General features: G+C 45.1%; 1 protein-coding gene across 1 annotated transcript in view; it reads right to left on the bottom strand.

The window, feature by feature from the left end:
- The window catches only part of ODAD1 (outer dynein arm docking complex subunit 1), a 152,983-nt gene that overhangs the window by 111,695 nt on the left and 22,435 nt on the right, over nt 1-18,853 (bottom strand). The gene's annotated exons all lie outside the window — the stretch shown is intronic.

Here is an 18,853-nt window from a genome sequence, read left to right as displayed (position 1 = left end):
CCACTAAACATCATTTGCAGAGTTCATCAGTACCAGCTTTAAATGTTAATTATGAATGGCACAGGGACCTGGGAGAAATACACTTCAAAGGATCTCAGGTACAAATCCTTCTGGATCTCTTCAGATTGACTTTGCTGAAACAGAAGGTGTTGCACCCTCTTGACATACTCGTGACGTACAGTGGAGTTGCGGACCTCTGTGGAGAGATTTTTGCAGGAGCATGCAGATGACCCTTCACCTCTTCCCTTTTCGTGGGAAACCCTTAGAGGAGAGTTTAAAGGGGTCTTTATCCAACATGGCGCTAGTTTAAAGAAAGAGAAGGCAGCCAAGATGACCTCATTATTGCACTCCATAAGTGTCTTAGAAATACGCCATAAAACATTGTTAGATCATGAAGTCCTGGACGAACTTATGGAGAAAAGGGAAAATCTTTACTCGATCAGACTGACCTTCAGCATAGAGCACAGTTCTTTAAATATCTTTATGACCATGCCGTTAAATGTGGTCGCTCCTTAGCCCAACTTTAACATCCGCGCAGTATGGTGATTTACATCCCTAAAATCTGGACCCAGGGTGGGACAACTACATTACCCTCTTGAGATCTTCCCTCTTTCCGTTCTTTCTATGCGGACTTGTACAATATTAACACTCAATATGTGAACATGGACAGGCGTCAGTGAGCGGATCGTGTGGATTCATATATTGCTGATACCGCACTGCCTACACTATCTAAAGAGACTGTAGAATCCCTAGAACAACCCTTAAGCAAAAGCGAGATACACCATGTTGGAAACTCCAATGAGGAACAGCCCTTGCCCTGACGATTTCACACCTGCCTTCTACAAATTTGCCCAAGAGCTCCGTGTGCCTTTCCTTTGACACTACACCATTCACTCTCCAGTCGCTGGGAACCACTATCAGCGTACTAAACCGGGTAAAGACCCCACCGTACCAGGCAGCTACAGACTGATAACTCTACTTAATGTCAACATAAAAACAGCGTGACCTCTTATCTTCCTGATGTATACTGTTATTGATGCAACATTGTTTGCGCTTTTGTATTTTCAATTGTATGCATACACTCTTTTCTAGAAAAAAACGTATTGTATATAAAATAAATAAAGTGTTATGGGTGGTCCCGCAAGCCATTACCCGTGCCCCTCCGTTTGCACCCGCTCTACTCCACAACGACTTACCCCTCCTCTTTCCTGTTTCCGGGTCCAAGGCCGTGTGCGCACTTCCCTGTGTCCTAGGGAGCGAGCTGGCCTCACAAAAGGGTCAGCATGCCATTATTGGTGCTCGCCTTACCCAGAATTCTATTAACCAAGCTTCTCCCTGCACACCCTGCTGGATCTTTGTGCCTCACAGCCTTAGAAAAAAGCTTGTTTCCCATGACCTTTACGATTAGTGTGATTTCACGTTGTGACCCCGAAAATGTTCCCGTTTACGCTCCTCCGCCACATGCCCTGACCTTCTGCTCTGCCTCTGACCCTGAACCTTTGCCGCCTGTCTTGACTTCCTGCCTGTCCCTGACCATGAACATGCCTTTAGTTTCTGTACCTCGCCTTGGCAGCCACTGGACAAAGTCGCACCTTTGAAATGATCTGGCGGGACCCCGCCACAGCAAGTCCAACCAGGTCCCTGGTGTAGGCCTGTGTCATTGTCACGGTGGCCCTATGGGTTCACTACCCCTGGAGCCTGACATAAATGATATCATAAACACCATAATTGAAAGGGTGATGAAAGCATTGTGTAGTCCAAATTATATCAAAGAAAATGTAATCTTAACCTGCAAAAGATGCAATTTTGCCCATCTCTGGCAACATTAAACCTTTTTTAATGCAAAAATTACAAACAGATATAACACTTTAACTTTCTGCTACTAAACTTCAGGATTGTTTTTACTCCTTGAGTTAATGTCCTTCATTCATCATCTGATGCTCACATTCAGTATGCGTCGAATAGTGTCACAAGTTTTTCATAGTTTCAGCAGTACTGGTAGTGATAAGATCTACAGAACTCACAGGAAGAACAGAAAGAGTATTACAGTAGGTTTACTGTGATATATTGTTCTGCTGAGGGGTAGATGTCATTATGTCAGTAGGAAAGGGTCTTTTGACAAGACAGACAGAAGTGATGACAGGCCATATAAAGTATCACAGTGATAATTGGCAACTGAATTGTGACTTGTAAAATTAGTATGTCCCTGGGGATTTTAGGAAGAAGTAGGTAGCTTCTGCTAATTCAGCTGCTGAACAAAATGACATATTTAATATATTTGCCTTAAAATTTAAGAAGACAGTTCATTGTGCCTTCTGCAAGTATCTTGTGTAAAAGTCTGCCAGCACCCTAACACCTTTTCCAAGCTTCTGAATTACAGATCTTTCTAGTCTATGTGTAAGAGAACTGGTAAATATATTACATACTTCAGGACTACTGTTTTAAAAAGGAAAAATCAAGATTTAAATACATTTGAGCAAATATGTGTATGTTATTTCATAACAAAAAAAAAAAAGAAAATATGTCTTCCAGGAGTTAAAAAAACACAAAACAATCTACTAAACAGAAATGTGTCTTTACGAACAATGGAATGACTTCAGGGATCAATAAAAGGTAATTTAGAACAGTTTATAAAATAATAAATTTTAAAAATCTAGTAAACTGTCTAAGTTTACGCCATTACTGTATATACTCGTGTATCCGACCCAAGTATAAGCCAAGACCCTAATTTTACCACAAAAACCTGGGAAAACCTATTGGCTCCAGTATAAGCTCAGGGTGGGAAATGCATTGGTCACAGTCTCCCCAGTATATAGCCTGCCGGACCCTGCCCCATAGGATATAGCCAGCACCTGCCCCCCAGTATATAGCCTGCCAGCCCATATCCCCCAGTATATAGCTAGCCCCCTGCTCCAGTATATAACAAGCCCCCTGCCCCCTGTTTATAGCCAGCAGGTGGGGAAGCCAGAAAGGTGAGTTTTGATATATTTTTTACTCGAGTATAAGCCGAGTTTGGGTGACCTCATTCAAACCGTAAAGAATTAATGTACTTAATTTATAGATCCAGTAGGATTCCCTTTTGTTTAGGGTACCCATCCGGCAGTTCATGGGAGACCTGTTCAATTGGAATTACCTTGATGGTAAGGTGCTTTGAAAGACTTTGTTTTAGAAAACCGATCTTGGTTTTAAATCGGTGTCCGTTCATCCTCATTTTTAAGGGTTGCACAGTATGGCCCACACATTGTTTGCCGCAAGTGCAATCCACCAAGTAGACAACAAAATTTGATGAACAGGATAATTTGCTTCTTATGTTAAAAGTTTCCCCAGTGGAGTTGGAAGTGAAATATTTTGTCCAATGTTTGATTATATTACAGCAGGCATAATTTATGGTGGCATTTGGTCACCCCAGGTAGAATTTTCTAAACATCCTGAGTGTTGTTCGACTTCAATCTACTCGGGGCAGTCGTATTCTTGATTGAGGTGAATTTTCTGAAAGTTATACCAGGCTGTTTTGGAAGAATGTCAAGTAGTAGAGGATATTCCAGTGTTTGGCTAAAATCGCCCTAATTTCGGAATTTCCTTTATCAAAGGTGGTAATGAAATTCAGAGATCTTGCTGAGGGGCAGGCAGTTGCTTGTGGTTGTTTATTTGATTTTAAGCACTCTCCTTGGAAGGTATTAAAATATTTCTGATAAGCTTGTATTCACTAGTCTCCCTGAGTTATTTTTCTCCTTGAATCTTTTTATAAGGATCGATGATTGTTTGACATAATCCTCTGGTTCTGTACAATTCTTCCTGATGCGATGGAACTGGCTGAAAGGCACATTCCTCGACCATTTGAGGTGATGCACACTGCTATACTCTAAGAAGCTATTGCTGTCTACAGTTTTAAAATGGGTAGAGGTGTATATTATATTCCCATCTTTTTTGAGGTCCAAGTCTAGGAACACTGTTTTGTCACTGTTGATATCCATAGTGAATTTTAGACCCCAATCATTATCATTGAGCATCATGACGAAGTTTCTCGCCTCATTCATACTGCCTCGCCAAATAATGAAGAGGTCATCTATATATAACGCTTATAGCTTTATAGCTTTGAAGTTCTCCAAATCCATGATCAGACTGGTGGAGTCACGTAAGTATGATGGGAGTTCGACCACTACCGGTCGCAGGAACAGGTCAATGAAATGTGAAAGATTACATGTCATGGATCCTATTCCTGAGATTATTGGTCGACCGGGGGGGGGGGGGGGTTCTTTTGATCCTTATGATCCTTTGATCCTTATGGATCTTCAGAAGATGATAAAAAAATCGGGAGGGAAGGGTGATTAACTGTCAAAAAACCATGTTCTTTCTTGTTGATGATTTTAGCTTCAAAGGCTTCTTTGATCATTTCCTTATATTCATTTAAAAAGGATAAAGTGGGATCCGACTTGAGGGGTTTGTAATAGTTCAGATCGCCCCAGATATGCATAGCTTCTGCTATGTAGTCTGCCTGGTACTGGACATCCACCCCACCCCCTTGTCAGCAGAGCAGATAACTACATCCATGTTGGAGCCACATCCATGTTGGAGGGTATAAAGCTCATTTTTCGTCCGGTTGCACCCGAATTCATTGGCCATCAGAGAAAAGAACGTTTCAATATGATGGCCCCTGTGTTGTATAGGATTAAAAGTGGACCTCTTACTTATGTTCTGATGACAAAATTGGTCTGATGGGTTACTAGTAGAGATGAGCGAACACTAAAATGCTCGGGTACTCGTTATTCGAGACGAACTTTTCCCGATGCTCGAGTGCTCGTCTCGAATAACGAACCCCATTGAAGTCAATGGGAGACTCGAGCATTTTTCAAGGGGACCAAGGCTCTGCACAGGGAAGCTTGGCCAAACACCTGGGAACCTCAGAAAAGGATGGAAACACCACGGAAATGGACAGGAAACAGCAGGGGCAGCATGCATGGATGCCTCTGAGGCTGCCTAATCGCACCATTATGCCAAAATTATGGGCAACAGCATGGCCATGACAGAGTGACAGAATGAAGCTAGATAGCATCTAAAACATCCAATAATTGACCCTGACACTATAGGGGACGGCATGCAGAGGCAGCGGCAGCAGGCTAGAGAGTGTCATGGCGACATACCCTAAATGGACTCAGGCTTCAAACCAATGGGTGGCAGAGAGGAACCAAAGGAGGTGAGCAAGAAGCGCTCAAATAATATCGGTACATGATAAAAGTTTGCCAGTATATTTTGTGGATTACACAGCAGGGTGGCGACAAAGTTAACATGGAAGCCATGAAAACAACCCAAAATTCTGCCTGACACAGCTCGTTTGATAAGGGGACCATGTATGGAGGCAGTGAACTAGTAGTAGATTAAAGGTGCTGCAGTTAAAACTATGTTAGTTGGATCTTGGCATGGAGCTGGCGCTCCGCTGCCAGGCGAGCTTTCGCCAATCCAAGCCCCTGTCTATAGGCTACTCCCCAAACAGCACTTCTAAGAACCTTTTGTATAAGATCAAGTGTAGTAGCGTTCTTATAAGTTTAGGATATGGCGGGTGAGGGGAATGTAAACAGATGCGCAAGAAGCGCTGAAATAATATCCCTAAATGGTAAAAGTTTGCAAGTATATTTTGTGGATTACACAGCAGGGTGGCGACAAAGTTAACAACTTTGATGTGGAATGCCCTGTAATAGCTCTTGGGCGGTGTGCCTTTTATCGCCTAGGCTCAGCAGTTTCAGCACCGCCTGCTGTCGCTTAGCGACGGCACTGCTGCTGTGCCTAGAGCTACCGACTGATGGCGCCATGCCCACGGATGGTAATTCGGAGGAGGAGGAGGTGGAGGAGGGGTGGGAGGAGGTATAGTAGGCCTTTGAGACCTGGACCGAGGTAGGCCCCGCAATTCTCTGCGTCGGCAGTATATGACCAGCCCCAGGGTCAGACTCGGTCCCAGCCTGCACCAAGTTAAGTGTAGTAGCGTTCTTATAAGTTTGGGATATGGCGGGTGAGGGGAATGTAAACAGATGCGCAAGAAGCGCATGATGCGCATGGAGCTGGCGTTCCGCTGCCAGGCGAGCTTTCGCCAATCCAAGCCCCTGTCTCTAGGCTACTCCCCAAACAGCACTTCTAAGAACCTTTTGTATAAGATCAAGTGTAGTAGCGTTCTTATAAGTTTAGGATATGCCGGGTGAGGGGAATGTAAACAGATGCGCAAGAAGCGCTGAAATAATATCCCTAAATGGTAAAAGTTTGCCAGTATATTTTGTGGATAACACAGCAGGGTGGCGACAAAGTTAACAACTTTGATGTGGAATCCATGAAAACAACCCAAATTTCTGCCTGACACACCTCGTTTGATAAAGGGACGATGTATGGAGGCAGCTATATGGACGACTTTTGGAGGTAGCAATGGAGACAACGTGTGGAGGCTGCTATGGAGACAATTTAATTTGGATAGTGCCTGTATGTGGCAGTCCCAAACATTTTTCAAACCAGAGGAGCAGGTAGGTGGCCCTCCAGTAAAATGGGATAGATTGAGTGCCTGTATGTGGCAGTCCCAAAAATGTTTCAAACCAGAGGAGCAGGTAGGTGGCCCTCCAGTAAAATGGAATAGATTGAGTGCCTGTATGTGGCAGTCCCAAAAATTCTTCAAACCAGAGGAGCAGGTAGGTGGCCCTCCAGTAAAATGGAATAGATTGAGTGCCTGTATGTGGCAGTCCCAAAAATTGTTCAAACCAGAGGAGCAGGTAGGTGGCCCTGCAGTAAAATGGAATAGATTGAGTGCCTGTATGTGGCAGTCCCAAAAATTGTTCAAACCAGAGGAGCAGGTAGGTGGCCCTGCAGTAAAATGGAATAGATTGAGTGCCTGTATGTGGCAGTCCCAAAAATGTTTCAAACCAGAGGAGCAGGTAGGTGGCCCTCCAGTAAAATGGAATAGATTGAGTGCCTGTATGTGGCAGTCCCAAAAATTGTTCAAACCAGAGGAGCAGGTAGGTGGCCCTGCAGTAAAATGGAATAGATTGAGTGCCTGTATGTGGCAGTCCCAAAAATGTTTCAAACCAGAGGAGCAGGTAGGTGGCCCTCCAGTAAAATGGAATAGATTGAGTGCCTGTATGTGGCAGTCCCAAAAATTGTTCAAACCAGAGGAGCAGGTAGGTGGCCCTGCAGTAAAATGGAATAGATTGAGTGCCTGTATGTGGCAGTCCCAAAAATGTTTCAAACCAGAGGAGCAGGTAGGTGGCCCTCCAGTAAAATGGAATAGATTGAGTGCCTGTATGTGGCAGTCCCAAAAATTGTTCAAACCAGAGGAGCAGGTAGGTGGCCCTGCAGTAAAATGGAATAGATTGAGTGCCTGTATGTGGCAGTCCCAAAAATGTTTCAAACCAGAGGAGCAGGTAGGTGGCCCTCCAGTAAAATGGAATAGATTGAGTGCCTGTATGTGGCAGTCCCAAAAATTGTTTCAAACAGAGGACCGGGTAGGTGGCCCTCCAGAAAAATTAAATGCATGAAGTACTATAGCAAGAGCCAGTGGGCCCTGTCAAAAAATAGCCATTTTCCTCTGCTTTACTGTACAAAGAGGAGGAGAAGGAGGAAAATGAGGAGGAGGAGGAGGAGTGGATCAATTATTCAGGTTGAGCTTCCTTCACCTGGTGGAGATTGGAAATTCTGAGAAATCCAGCCTTTATTCATTTTAATAAGCGTCAGCCTGTCAGCGCTGTCAGTCGACAGGCGTGTACGCTTATCGGTGATGATGCCACCAGCTGCACTGAAAACCCGCTCGGACAAGACGCTAGCGGCAGGGCAGGCAAGAACCTCCAAGGCGTACAGCGCCAGTTCGTGCCACATGTCCAGCTTTGAAACCCAGTAGTTGTAGGGAGCTGTGTGATCATTTAGGACGATGGTATGGTCAGCTACGTACTCCCTCACCATCTTTCTGTAAAGATCAGCCCTACTCTGCCGAGACTGGGGACAGGTGACAGTGTCTTGCTGGGGTGACATAAAGCTGGCAAAAGCCTTGTAAAGCGTACCCTTGCCAGTGCTGGACAAGCTGCCTGCTCGCCTACTCTCCCTCGCTACTTGTCCCGCAGAACTACGCACTCTGCCGCTAGCGCTGTCAGAAGGGAAATACTGTTTCAGCTTGTGCACCAGGGCCTGCTGGTATTCATGCATTCTCACACTCCTTTCCTCTCCAGGGATGAGAGTGGGAAGATTTTGCTTGTACCGTGGGTCCAGGAGAGTGAACACCCAGTAATCGGTGCTGGAATAAATTCTTTGAACGCGAGGGTCACGGGATAGGCAGCCTAGCATGAAATCTGCCATATGCGCCAGAGTACCAACGCGTAAGAATTCACTCCCCTCACTGGCCTGACTGTCCATTTCCTCCTCCTCCAACTCCTCCAACTCCTCTTCTTCTGCCCATACACGCTGAACAGTGAAGGACTCAACAATGGTCCCCTCTTGTGTCTCGCCAACATTCTCCTCCTCTTCCTCCTCATCCTCCTCCACCTCCACCTCCTCCGATATGCGCTGAGAAACAGACCTCAGGGTGCTTTGGCTATCAACAAGGGAATATTCTTCCCCCGTCTCTTGTGACGAGCGCAAAGCTTCCGACTTCATGCTGACCAGAGAGTTTTTCAACAGGCCAAGCAGCGGGATGGTGAGGCTGATGATGGCGGCATCGCCACTGACCATCTGTGTTGACTCCTCAAAGTTACTCAGCACCTGACAGATATCAGACATCCACGTCCACTCCTCATTGTAGACTTGAGGAAGCTGACTGACCTGACTACCAGTTCTGGTGGAAGTTGACATCTGGCAGTCTACAATCGCTCTGCGCTGCTGGTAAACTCTGGATAACATGGTCAGTGTTGAATTCCACCTCGTGGGCACGTCGCACAACAGTCGGTGAGCGGGCAGTTGGAGGCGGCGCTGCGCTGCCCTGAGAGTGGCAGCATCTGGGCTGGACTTCCTGAAATGCGCACAGATGCGGCGCACCTTCGTGAGCAAATCAGACAGATTGGGGTATGTCTTGAGGAAACGCTGCACTATCAGATTTAACACATGGGCCAGGCATGGCACATGTGTCAGTCTGCCGAGTTGCAGAGCCGTCACCAGGTTACGGCCGTTGTCACACACAACCATTCCCGGCTTGAGGTTCAGCGGTGCCAGCCACAGATCAGTCTGCGCCGTGATGCCCTGTAATAGCTCTTGGGCGGTGTGCCTTTTGTCGCCTAGGCTCAGCAGTTTGAGCACCGCCTGCTGTCGCTTAGCGACGGCACTGCTGCTGTGCCTAGAGCTACCGACTGATGGCGCCGTGTCCACGGATGGTAGTTCGGAGGAGGAGGTGGAGGAGGGGTGGGAGGAGGAGGAGGCATAGTAGGCCTGAAACACCTGGACCGAGGTAGGCCCCGCAATCCTCGGCGTCGGCAGTATATGAGCAGCCCCAGGGTCAGACTCGGTCCCAGCCTCCACCAAGTTAACCCAATGTGCCGTCAGCGATATATAGTGGCCCTGCCCGGCAGCACTCGTCCACGTGTCCGTGGTCAGGTGGACCTTGTCAGAAACGGCGTTGGTCAGGGCACGGATGATGTTGTCTGACACGTGCTGGTGCAGGGCTGGGACGGCACATCGGGAAAAGTAGTGGCGGCTGGGGACCGAATACCGAGGGGCGGCCGCCGCCATGAGGTTGCGAAAGGCCTCGGTCTCTACTAGCCTATAGGGCAGCATCTCCAGGCTAAGCAATCTGGAGATGTGCACATTAAGGGCTTGGGCGTGCGGGTGGGTTGCACTATATTTGCGTTTCCGCTCCAGCGTCTGGGGTATGGAGAGCTGAACGCTGGTGGATGCTGTGGAGGATCGTGGAGGCGACGATGGGGTTTTTGTGCCAGGGTCCTGGGCAGGGGGCTGACTAGCAGCTGACACAGGGGAAGGAGCAGTGGTGTGCACGGCCGGAGGTGAACGGGCTTGTTGCCACTGAGTGGGGTGCTTAGCATTCATATGCCTGCGCATACTGGTGGTAGTTAAGCTAGTAGTGGTGGAACCCCTGCTGAGCCTGGTTTGGCAAATGTTGCACACCACAGTCCGTCGGTCATCCGGTGTTTCCTTAAAGAACCTCCACACTTCTGAAGATCTAGCCCTCGCCGCAAGAGCCCTCACCACGGGAGCTTCACTAGTTGACAGTGGCGCTGATGCACCAGCTCTGGCCCTGCCTCTCCGTCTGGCCCCACCACTGCCTCTTCCAACCTGTTCAGGTCGAGGACTCTCCTCCGTCTCAGAAGCACTGTGTTCACCCGGCCTCTCAACCCAGCTTGGGTCTGTCACCTCATCATCCTCCGATCCCTCAGTCTGCTCCCCCCTCGGACTTCCTGCCCTGACAACAACTTCCCCACTGTCTGACAACCGTGTCTCCTCATCGTCGGACACCTCTTTACACACTTCCACTACGTCAAGAAGGTCATCATCACCCACAGACTGTGACTGGTGGAAAACCTGGGCATCGGAAAATTGCTCAGCAGCAACCGGACAAGTGGTTTGTGACTGTGGGAAGGGTCCAGAAAACAGTTCCTCAGAGTATGCCGGTTCAAATGCCAAATTTTCCTGGGAGGGGGCAGACTGGGGGGGAGGAGGCTGAGGTGCAGGAGCTGGAGGAGTGGGGATTTCGGTGACATGGGTGGACTGCGTGGAAGACTGACTGGTGGTGGACAAATTGCTCGAAGCATTGTCAGCAATCCACGACATCACCTGTTCGCACTGTTCTGGCCTCAACAGTGCTCTACCACGAGTCCCAGTAACTTCAGACATGAACCTAGGGAGTGTAGCTCTGCGGCGTTCCCCTGCTCCCTCATCAGCAGGTGGTGTCTCACCCCGCCCAGGACCACGGCCTCTGACCCCTGCAGTAGTTGGACGCCCACGTCCCCGCCCTCGTCCTCTACCCCTAGCCCTCGGGTTAAACATTTTTAAAATGAGAGTTATAACTTTTTTTTTTTTTTTACTTCTTTTTGTTTTTTTTTGTGTTTTTTTGTGTTTTTTTTTTTTTTTTGTGTTTTTTGTTTTTTTTTGAGTTTTTAAAACCAAACAATCCTATCCTATTGCTATGGCTATTTTCTAGCCAAGTATCAAAGGAAGCACACTACTATGCCAGATGAGATGACACTGAGTTAGTGCCTAATAGAAATCCAACCCCTACTGAATTTTGCCACTTCGGCCTTTGCTATGGATATGTGCGCCACTAAGCGCAGAACACAGCGGTCGCAAGTCTCACTACAAATTGCTCAGCATTGGCAAGTACATGCACTGCAGAAACTACAGCCACCAGCAGATCAACCAGAAATCAAATATATAGAACGCTACTGTAGACTTCAAGAAGCTGTTTGTATTCTCCTATGGCTATTTTCTAGCCAAGTATCAAAGGAAGCACACTACTATGCCAGATGAGATGACACTGAGTTAGTGCCTAATAGAAATCCAACCCCTACTGAATTTTGCCACTTCGGCCTTTGCTATGGATATGTGCGCCACTAAGCGCAGAACACAGCGGTCGCAAGTCTCACTACAAATTGCTCAGAATTGGCAAGTACATGCACTGCAGAAACTACAGCCACCAGCAGATCAACCAGAAATCAAATATATAGAACGCTACTGTAGGCTTCAAGAAGCTGTTTGTATTCTCCTATGGCTATTTTCTAGCCAAGTATCAAAGGAAGCACACTACTATGCCAGATGAGATGACACTGAGTTATTGCCTAATAGAAATCCAACCCCTACTGAATTTTGCCACTTCGGCCTTTGCTATGGATATGTGCGCCACTAAGCGCAGAACACAGCGGTCGCAAGTCTCACTACAAATTGCTCAGAATTGGCAAGTACATGCACTGCAGAAACTACAGCCACCAGCAGATCAACCAGAAATCAAATATATAGAACGCTACTGTAGGCTTCAAGAAGCTGTTTGTATTCTCCTATGGCTATTTTCTAGCCAAGTATCAAAGGAAGCACACTACTATGCCAGATGAGATGACACTGAGTTATTGCCTAATAGAAATCCAACCCCTACTGAATTTTGCCACTTCGGCCTTTGCTATGGATATGTGCGCCACTAAGCGCAGAACACAGCGGTCGCAAGTCTCACTACAAATTGCTCAGAATTGGCAAGTACATGCACTGCAGAAACTACAGCCACCAGCAGATCAACCAGAAATCAAATATATAGAACGCTACTGTAGGCTTCAAGAAGCTGTTTGTATTCTCCTATGGCTATTTTCTAGCCAAGTATCAAAGGAAGCACACTACTATGCCAGATGAGATGACACTGAGTTATTGCCTAATAGAAATCCAACCCCTACTGAATTTTGCCACTTCGGCCTTTGCTATGGATATGTGCGCCACTAAGCGCAGAACACAGCGGTCGCAAGTCTCACTACAAATTGCTCAGAATTGGCAAGTACATGCACTGCAGAAACTACAGCCACCAGCAGATCAACCAGAAATCAAATATATAGAACGCTACTGTAGGCTTCAAGAAGCTGTTTGTATTCTCCTATGGCTATTTTCTAGCCAAGTATCAAAGGAAGCACACTACTATGCCAGATGAGATGACACTGAGTTATTGCCTAATAGAAATCCAACCCCTACTGAATTTTCCCACTTCGGTCTTTGCTATGGATATGTGTGCCACTAAGAGCTAAACACAACGGTAGCAAGTCCCCCTGCTAATTCCTCACAAAATGGTAAAAGATGCAAATTAAAATAAAAAAAGTAGAACGTTATTGTAGCCCTAAGAAGGGCTGTTGGGTTCTTTGAGAATCACTCCTGCCTAACAGTAAGCTAATAGAACACCCTAACGCTTTCCCTGACCAGCAGCAGCTCTCTCCCTAGCGGCATCCAGAGACAGAATGATCCGAGCAGCGCGGGCAGCGGCTAGTCTATCCCAGGGTCACCTGATCTGGCCAGCCAACCACTGCTATCGACGTGTAAGGGTACCACGTCATGCTGGGTGGAGTGCAGAGTCTCCTGGCTTGTGATTGGCTCTGTTTCTGGCCGCCAAAAAGCAAAACGGCGGGAGCTGCCATTTTCTCGAGCGGGCGAAGTATTCGTCCGAGTAACGAGCAGTTTCGAGTACCCTAATGCTCGACCGAGCATCAAGCTCGGACGAGCATGTTCGCTCATCTCTAGTTACTAGTTATATCAGACGTGTTCCTGATCTTCTTATTGTTAAAATATCTCTGTTGAGTGAGTTTCTTTACAAACATATTGAAGTCGATGAAAAGATCGAAATCATTGGTTGCTTTAGAAGGGCAGAAATTGAGGCCCCTTGATAATACTGATTCCTAGACCATGGTTAGTACATAAGAAAATAAAGTAAAACTTTTCACTGTATTCTGTGCTAGAGGGGTAGTACTGGGGCTACCCAAAAACGTTTTTTGGGGGAAGAGAGCTAAGATCCTTGTCTTGTTCTCTTTCCTGTGTCTCTTTTTAGTGCCTCCCCTTCATCCTCTGTTCCTCTTTTTTTGCTGTTTGATATTGGTGAATTCAGGGGGATGAAATAATTCCAAATCATATTTTGCGTTGGTCTTTTTCTCTGTGGAAGGGGTGGTTGTGAAATAATGCAAAGGCATGGATCCAGGGGGGGCTGTAAAGGAGTATTGGGTCTCGTCGGACCTAATTCTAAAAAAGAAGAATTACAAGTAGGAGATGTAGTGTCTGAGATGAAAGGTAATTCTTCAACTTCAAAACAGTTTCCGAGGATCGATTCACCCACTATGTTCTGAGAGGCAGTTACATCATGTACAGACAGCCATGATAGATTGTGAAAGGTAAGTGGGTCTGTTGTGGTGTCTATGGGAGCCCGGACCTTTGGTGGTTCTACCGTGATGTTATTAGGAGGACATAGGGAGCCTGTATTGAGATTGGGCTCTAAAGGGGCGTTCGATATTCTCATAGAATTATGAAAATTTCTGGGACCCTCATGTTGACGGAGGGGTGGTCTGGTTTTCACCCTTTTTAGAGGGTGCTTGACAGACTGTTTAGTATTCTTTTGGGTAATCACCATAGCTGTTCTTTTATGTGCTCGGACATGGTCAGGCGGATTAACAAGAGCATTCTTGTGAGGTGTCCTATCACTGCTGTTTGATGTATTTGTAACGATATTCAGAGAGACAGAGGGTTTCTGCCGTTTCAATAATTTCTTAATCTTTTTATCGGCTAAAGCCCTCTCTAATTTGAGAAGCCTATCTTAAATCCCTGAATTGATCTTATCAAAATCTGGGTGGCCCTCATATTTACAGAGGTTTTCCATTATACTAGTGATGCGGGTTGATAATAATGAACATTCATGTGCTCGTTTTGATATCACACGGGACATTAGCTTCATAGAACATTCAAAAAGATAGTTATTCCAATCGTCTGAGTAACGTGTATCATCTGGAAAAGCCGAGGGGATGTCAATCATCAAACCCCTCGGTACCACACCTTTATGTTGATATAATTCCAGGAACATAATGTCAAGGCTATGAAGCAGGTTCTTTTTGATAAGATCCTCAAAATCCTTAAACAGTAAAGGCATTTCATGAAAGTTCCAACTACCAATATCTCTTCTATTCGTCGGTAATGATCGTAATGGATATTTTACACAATTAACCTACGGAAGCTTAGATAATCAATCCTTCCTACACTGGATCCCCTGCTTGAAGTAATCCATAATGGATTGTCTCAGGGTTTCTAAGTGTTTATATGGATTGTAATCATCTGTCTGTGCTGTGCCTGATGAAAGCTCCGGTACAGGGCTGAAACACATTGTATGTTAATAATAAAGAATTGAAAATTCCGTAAGGCTATTCTCTGGACCTTTGAGAGACGGTCCATCTCATCATCATTCATCTATGGGCTTCTGCATCTATCTTCCACGTGGCCAGGACTCGACGTAGTGTTTCATCGGACCGGCTGCCACCCATATTACACTGAGAGTAATATTACAGATGAGAGTTATCACTATTCTTCCATCTCTGTATGCCTGCAGTATTTCACTGTCTGTATTTATCTCCCTGTGGTGAGACACACAGTCTCCCACACTCCAGGTACTTCTTTCAATAATCGACCTGATGAAACCATAACAAGCATGTTATAGGGTAAGAACAATTTCATTATCCTACTCTTTGGCTTACTGATTTGATACAAGTTACTTTTGTTTGTACAAACAGATACCATAACTTTTTTGTCTTGCTTGGTGTTATCTTATCATTTGCATAATACGGGTTGGCTTAGTGGTTAGCATTAAAGCCTTGCAGCACTGGGGACCTGGGTTTCCAAGGTAAACATCTGCAAAGAGTTTGTTTGTTCTCACCGTGTTTGTGTTGGTTTCCACTGGGTCCTCCAGTTTCCTCCCACACTCCAAAAGTATACTGGTAGGTTGATTAGATTGTGAGCCCCATTGGGGACAGGGACCGATTTGGCAAGGTCTGCGTAGTGCTGCGGAATCTGTATGCACTATGTGCACTATATAAAAGAATTATACTAGCAATAGTGTGCCCACCACATATACTCATCACATATTTTTATCATTTCCTTGCCCTTTTCTGGATACTAATAAAGTACTACATTTTCATAGTTTGAAATGTTCTGCTTTCAAGGCAGATAGACAGACTGCCCAAATAGCTTGACATCTAAAATTTTTGGAATGTCTGCTTTATGTATCCTCTCTAGGATGTTATGAGGCTTAATATTTTAGGTGCAATTATTCTAATTTTCATGAAAATCACCAAGAAACTACAACCCTCAAATTGTGGAAAACAACTTTTAAGAAGTCTGTTAACTTTTTAAAGCATAACTGTCAAGTTACTGACAAAAAATAGTTTAAGCACAGCTGGAGAGGTTCAGCTATTCCTGATGTGGGTGATATCAGCTCAGGGCAATGAAGCCAATCAGGACAGCATGTTTGTAATTGGTCGATCTAAAGCATGTGATGAGTCAAATGCTTGTCACATCACTGAAGGTCCTTTGCATCACACTTAGTACTTTCAAATGATGCAGGGCAGCTTGTTTGTAATTGGCCGACCTGAAGCATGTGAGAAGTTACATGCATGTGACATCACTATAGGTCCAAAAGCCCCTCTCAGTGAGTCTCCTGTCATCTCTAGCTGTACTATATGGTTTCCCATGGCAAGCAAAAAGCATAGCAAATGTAGATTAACCTCAACTAGATGCTAAACAGCGTCAGATAGCTAATTATAGTTAATGAGAGAATTGCTTATTTTTGCCTAGTTAGGCAAAAGTTTTTTTTGTTAAGTTTTTTACCTGTTAAGTGCCGCGGTCAGGTCACCGCCCCCATGATGTCATCACAGGGTTGCGATCGGTAGCCACGGCAGCCTACAGTCTCATTGAGACTTGTAGGCTTGCCATGTATGATGATCTCTAATAGCCAGCAGATGGCTGGCTAACAAAGATTATCAGTAAAGTTTCTGTACACTGCAATACTGTAGAGGAAAGTGATCCCCTGTTTGTGGCTCATTTTCCCTGGGTGGACATTAGCGGTTGAGCACTGGTCTCTCTGCCCATTTCAATAATTAATGAGTAGTCATGACACAGATTGGCAGATTAGGACCTGCTCTATAATTTGCAGCACAGCCACTTTCACGGTGCGGTTACATACCTCCCAACATTTGGGAAAAGGAATCCCAAAGCGATCCCCCTAAGCCACACCCCCAATCACTCCCTGGCCACGCCCCAAATTTTAACCATATTAAAAATAATAAAAATCATAATTTAAAAAAAAAAAAAAATTATCCTCATTGGGATTTGAACCCAGAACCTGCAGTGTCCATGTACAATAATAACACAGCGCCTCAACCCACTGAGCTATAACCTCAGTGATTAACAAGTGGAGAATTTTGGTAACTAAGAACTATATACTGCCTTGGTATATAGGGAGGGATCTTCTCAGATTATTGTAATTATTGAGACTATTATTATTATTATTATTATTATTATTATTATTATTATTGAGATGATTATTATTATTTTTACCATTATTAATAATCATCTCCATAATAATAAAATTTATAATAATAATAATAATAGTCTGAATAATTACAATAATAATCTCTGAGAAGATCCCTCTCTATATATCAGTGCATTAGTCTGTGTCACAGTGTAAATGGCAGATAACATGTCTTACTTACCAGAAATCCTCAGCTCTGTGTCACTGGGCTTATAGCTCAGTTAGTTAAGCTCCTGTCTATGGTGCAGAGGGTCCCAGGTTCGAATCTCAGCCTGGCCAAAACTTTATTTAATTTAATTATATAAAGAGCTTGTGTCTGGGGAAGCCCTGGAGACCATATATGGACAGATACTGATCTGAGCTGATGACGTGGTCCCTGCTCTCCGGCTGAGCCGACACTTCTCTGAAAAGGATTCCCTGCCCGATGTCTGCTCTGGGGAACCCTAGGAGATGCAGCGACTATATATGGACAGATCTGAAGCTGATGACGTGGTCCCTGCTCTGCGCTAAGCCCGACACTTCTCTGAAAAGGATTCCCTGCCCGATGTCTGTAGAAGCCATTCTGTACTGTGAGTTCAGACTTTCAAAGTATTTACTATGCGGACACAGCGCCGGGACAAAGCGGGACCTGGGGGGAAAATTCGTGACAATATCATAGCTGCCCGTGACGCGGGGCAGGGGTACGAAAAGCGGGAAAGTCCCGGCAAAATCGGGACGGTTGGGAGCTATGCGGTTAGAGACAGTGCATGCACCATGATCATGTACAATAGAAGTCAGTGGGGGCCCTGAGTTCCCAGCCCCCATTTACATGTGCATGAGGCCAATGTCTATATACATATGAGCAAATACTGAGCTATCAGTGTGCGTGTGTATAACAAGTGCATGTAAATGATTCTTGTGTACTACTGTATGGCTTTAATTGCACACATTAGTACCCATTCAAATCAACAATATTTATATAAAGGGTAACTTTTATTCAAAAACTGTACAACTGGGTTGTAAACTTTAAGAATGATTTAGTCTTGGGAGCTCTTCTGCCCATTACATTTATCAGCGGCCTTGTCCCTTTAATAAATCTGTCAGCAGTGTTCTCCTTCTCTGCTTCATCTTTGAAACTTTTATTTTAAAAAAGTTTTCCTACGAAGCTGCAAAAAGTAAAAATAAAGTAACATGGGCTACTCATTTACCTGAGGAGCACTGAAATGGCTTTGCAACTTTTTGGCAAATTGAAGTTGCAGTTTATACATTTGGCCTTGCACTAGATAACAGAATTATACATTTGTTGGTTACAGATCTTGATTGATGTGCATGAATTGTCTGTGTGATTTTTTGATAGCAAAAAGTTTGATAAAACCATGATTCTATTTTTTTGCCACTTTTTGAACTGTAATGATAAATCTCCCCCATAACCTGTGTAATGGCCCTGCCAGTGCAGCCATCACAAAATATTACACTCCTATTAGATTGCATATGTCCCATTGATCACCTCTGTGTGACATCTACTTTTTATATCTGATATTGCAACTGCTTAACACCTGCCTGGGAAGGAATGTTTACATGTTGACCAATGGTATATAATAATTGATTCATTTGAATTTATTTGTAACAAGATCCATGGTTGGATAACTAGGACTCCCTTCCCTCCTCCCCCACATGAAGTTAATATCAAACTCCCTGTGGCTGGAAAGTTCTAGACAAGTATGAGTCTAGTCCTGAGAAGCAGATGTGTCTGTGAATGCTGTCCAAACACACGGCCTGCAGATACCAGGCCTGCTGCTTGCAGCTTTGACTACAGTGGTGTAATGAATGCCATAGCAGCCATAGCGGCCAGGGGCCCGCAGCGCATGGGCGAACTGACCCAAG

Source organism: Engystomops pustulosus, chromosome 6 (genome assembly GCF_040894005.1).
Source record: "Engystomops pustulosus chromosome 6, aEngPut4.maternal, whole genome shotgun sequence".
NCBI lineage: Eukaryota > Metazoa > Chordata > Amphibia > Anura > Leptodactylidae > Engystomops > Engystomops pustulosus.
Note: the sequence above shows the minus strand (reverse complement) of the source record. Positions and strands in the feature narration are given on the sequence as shown.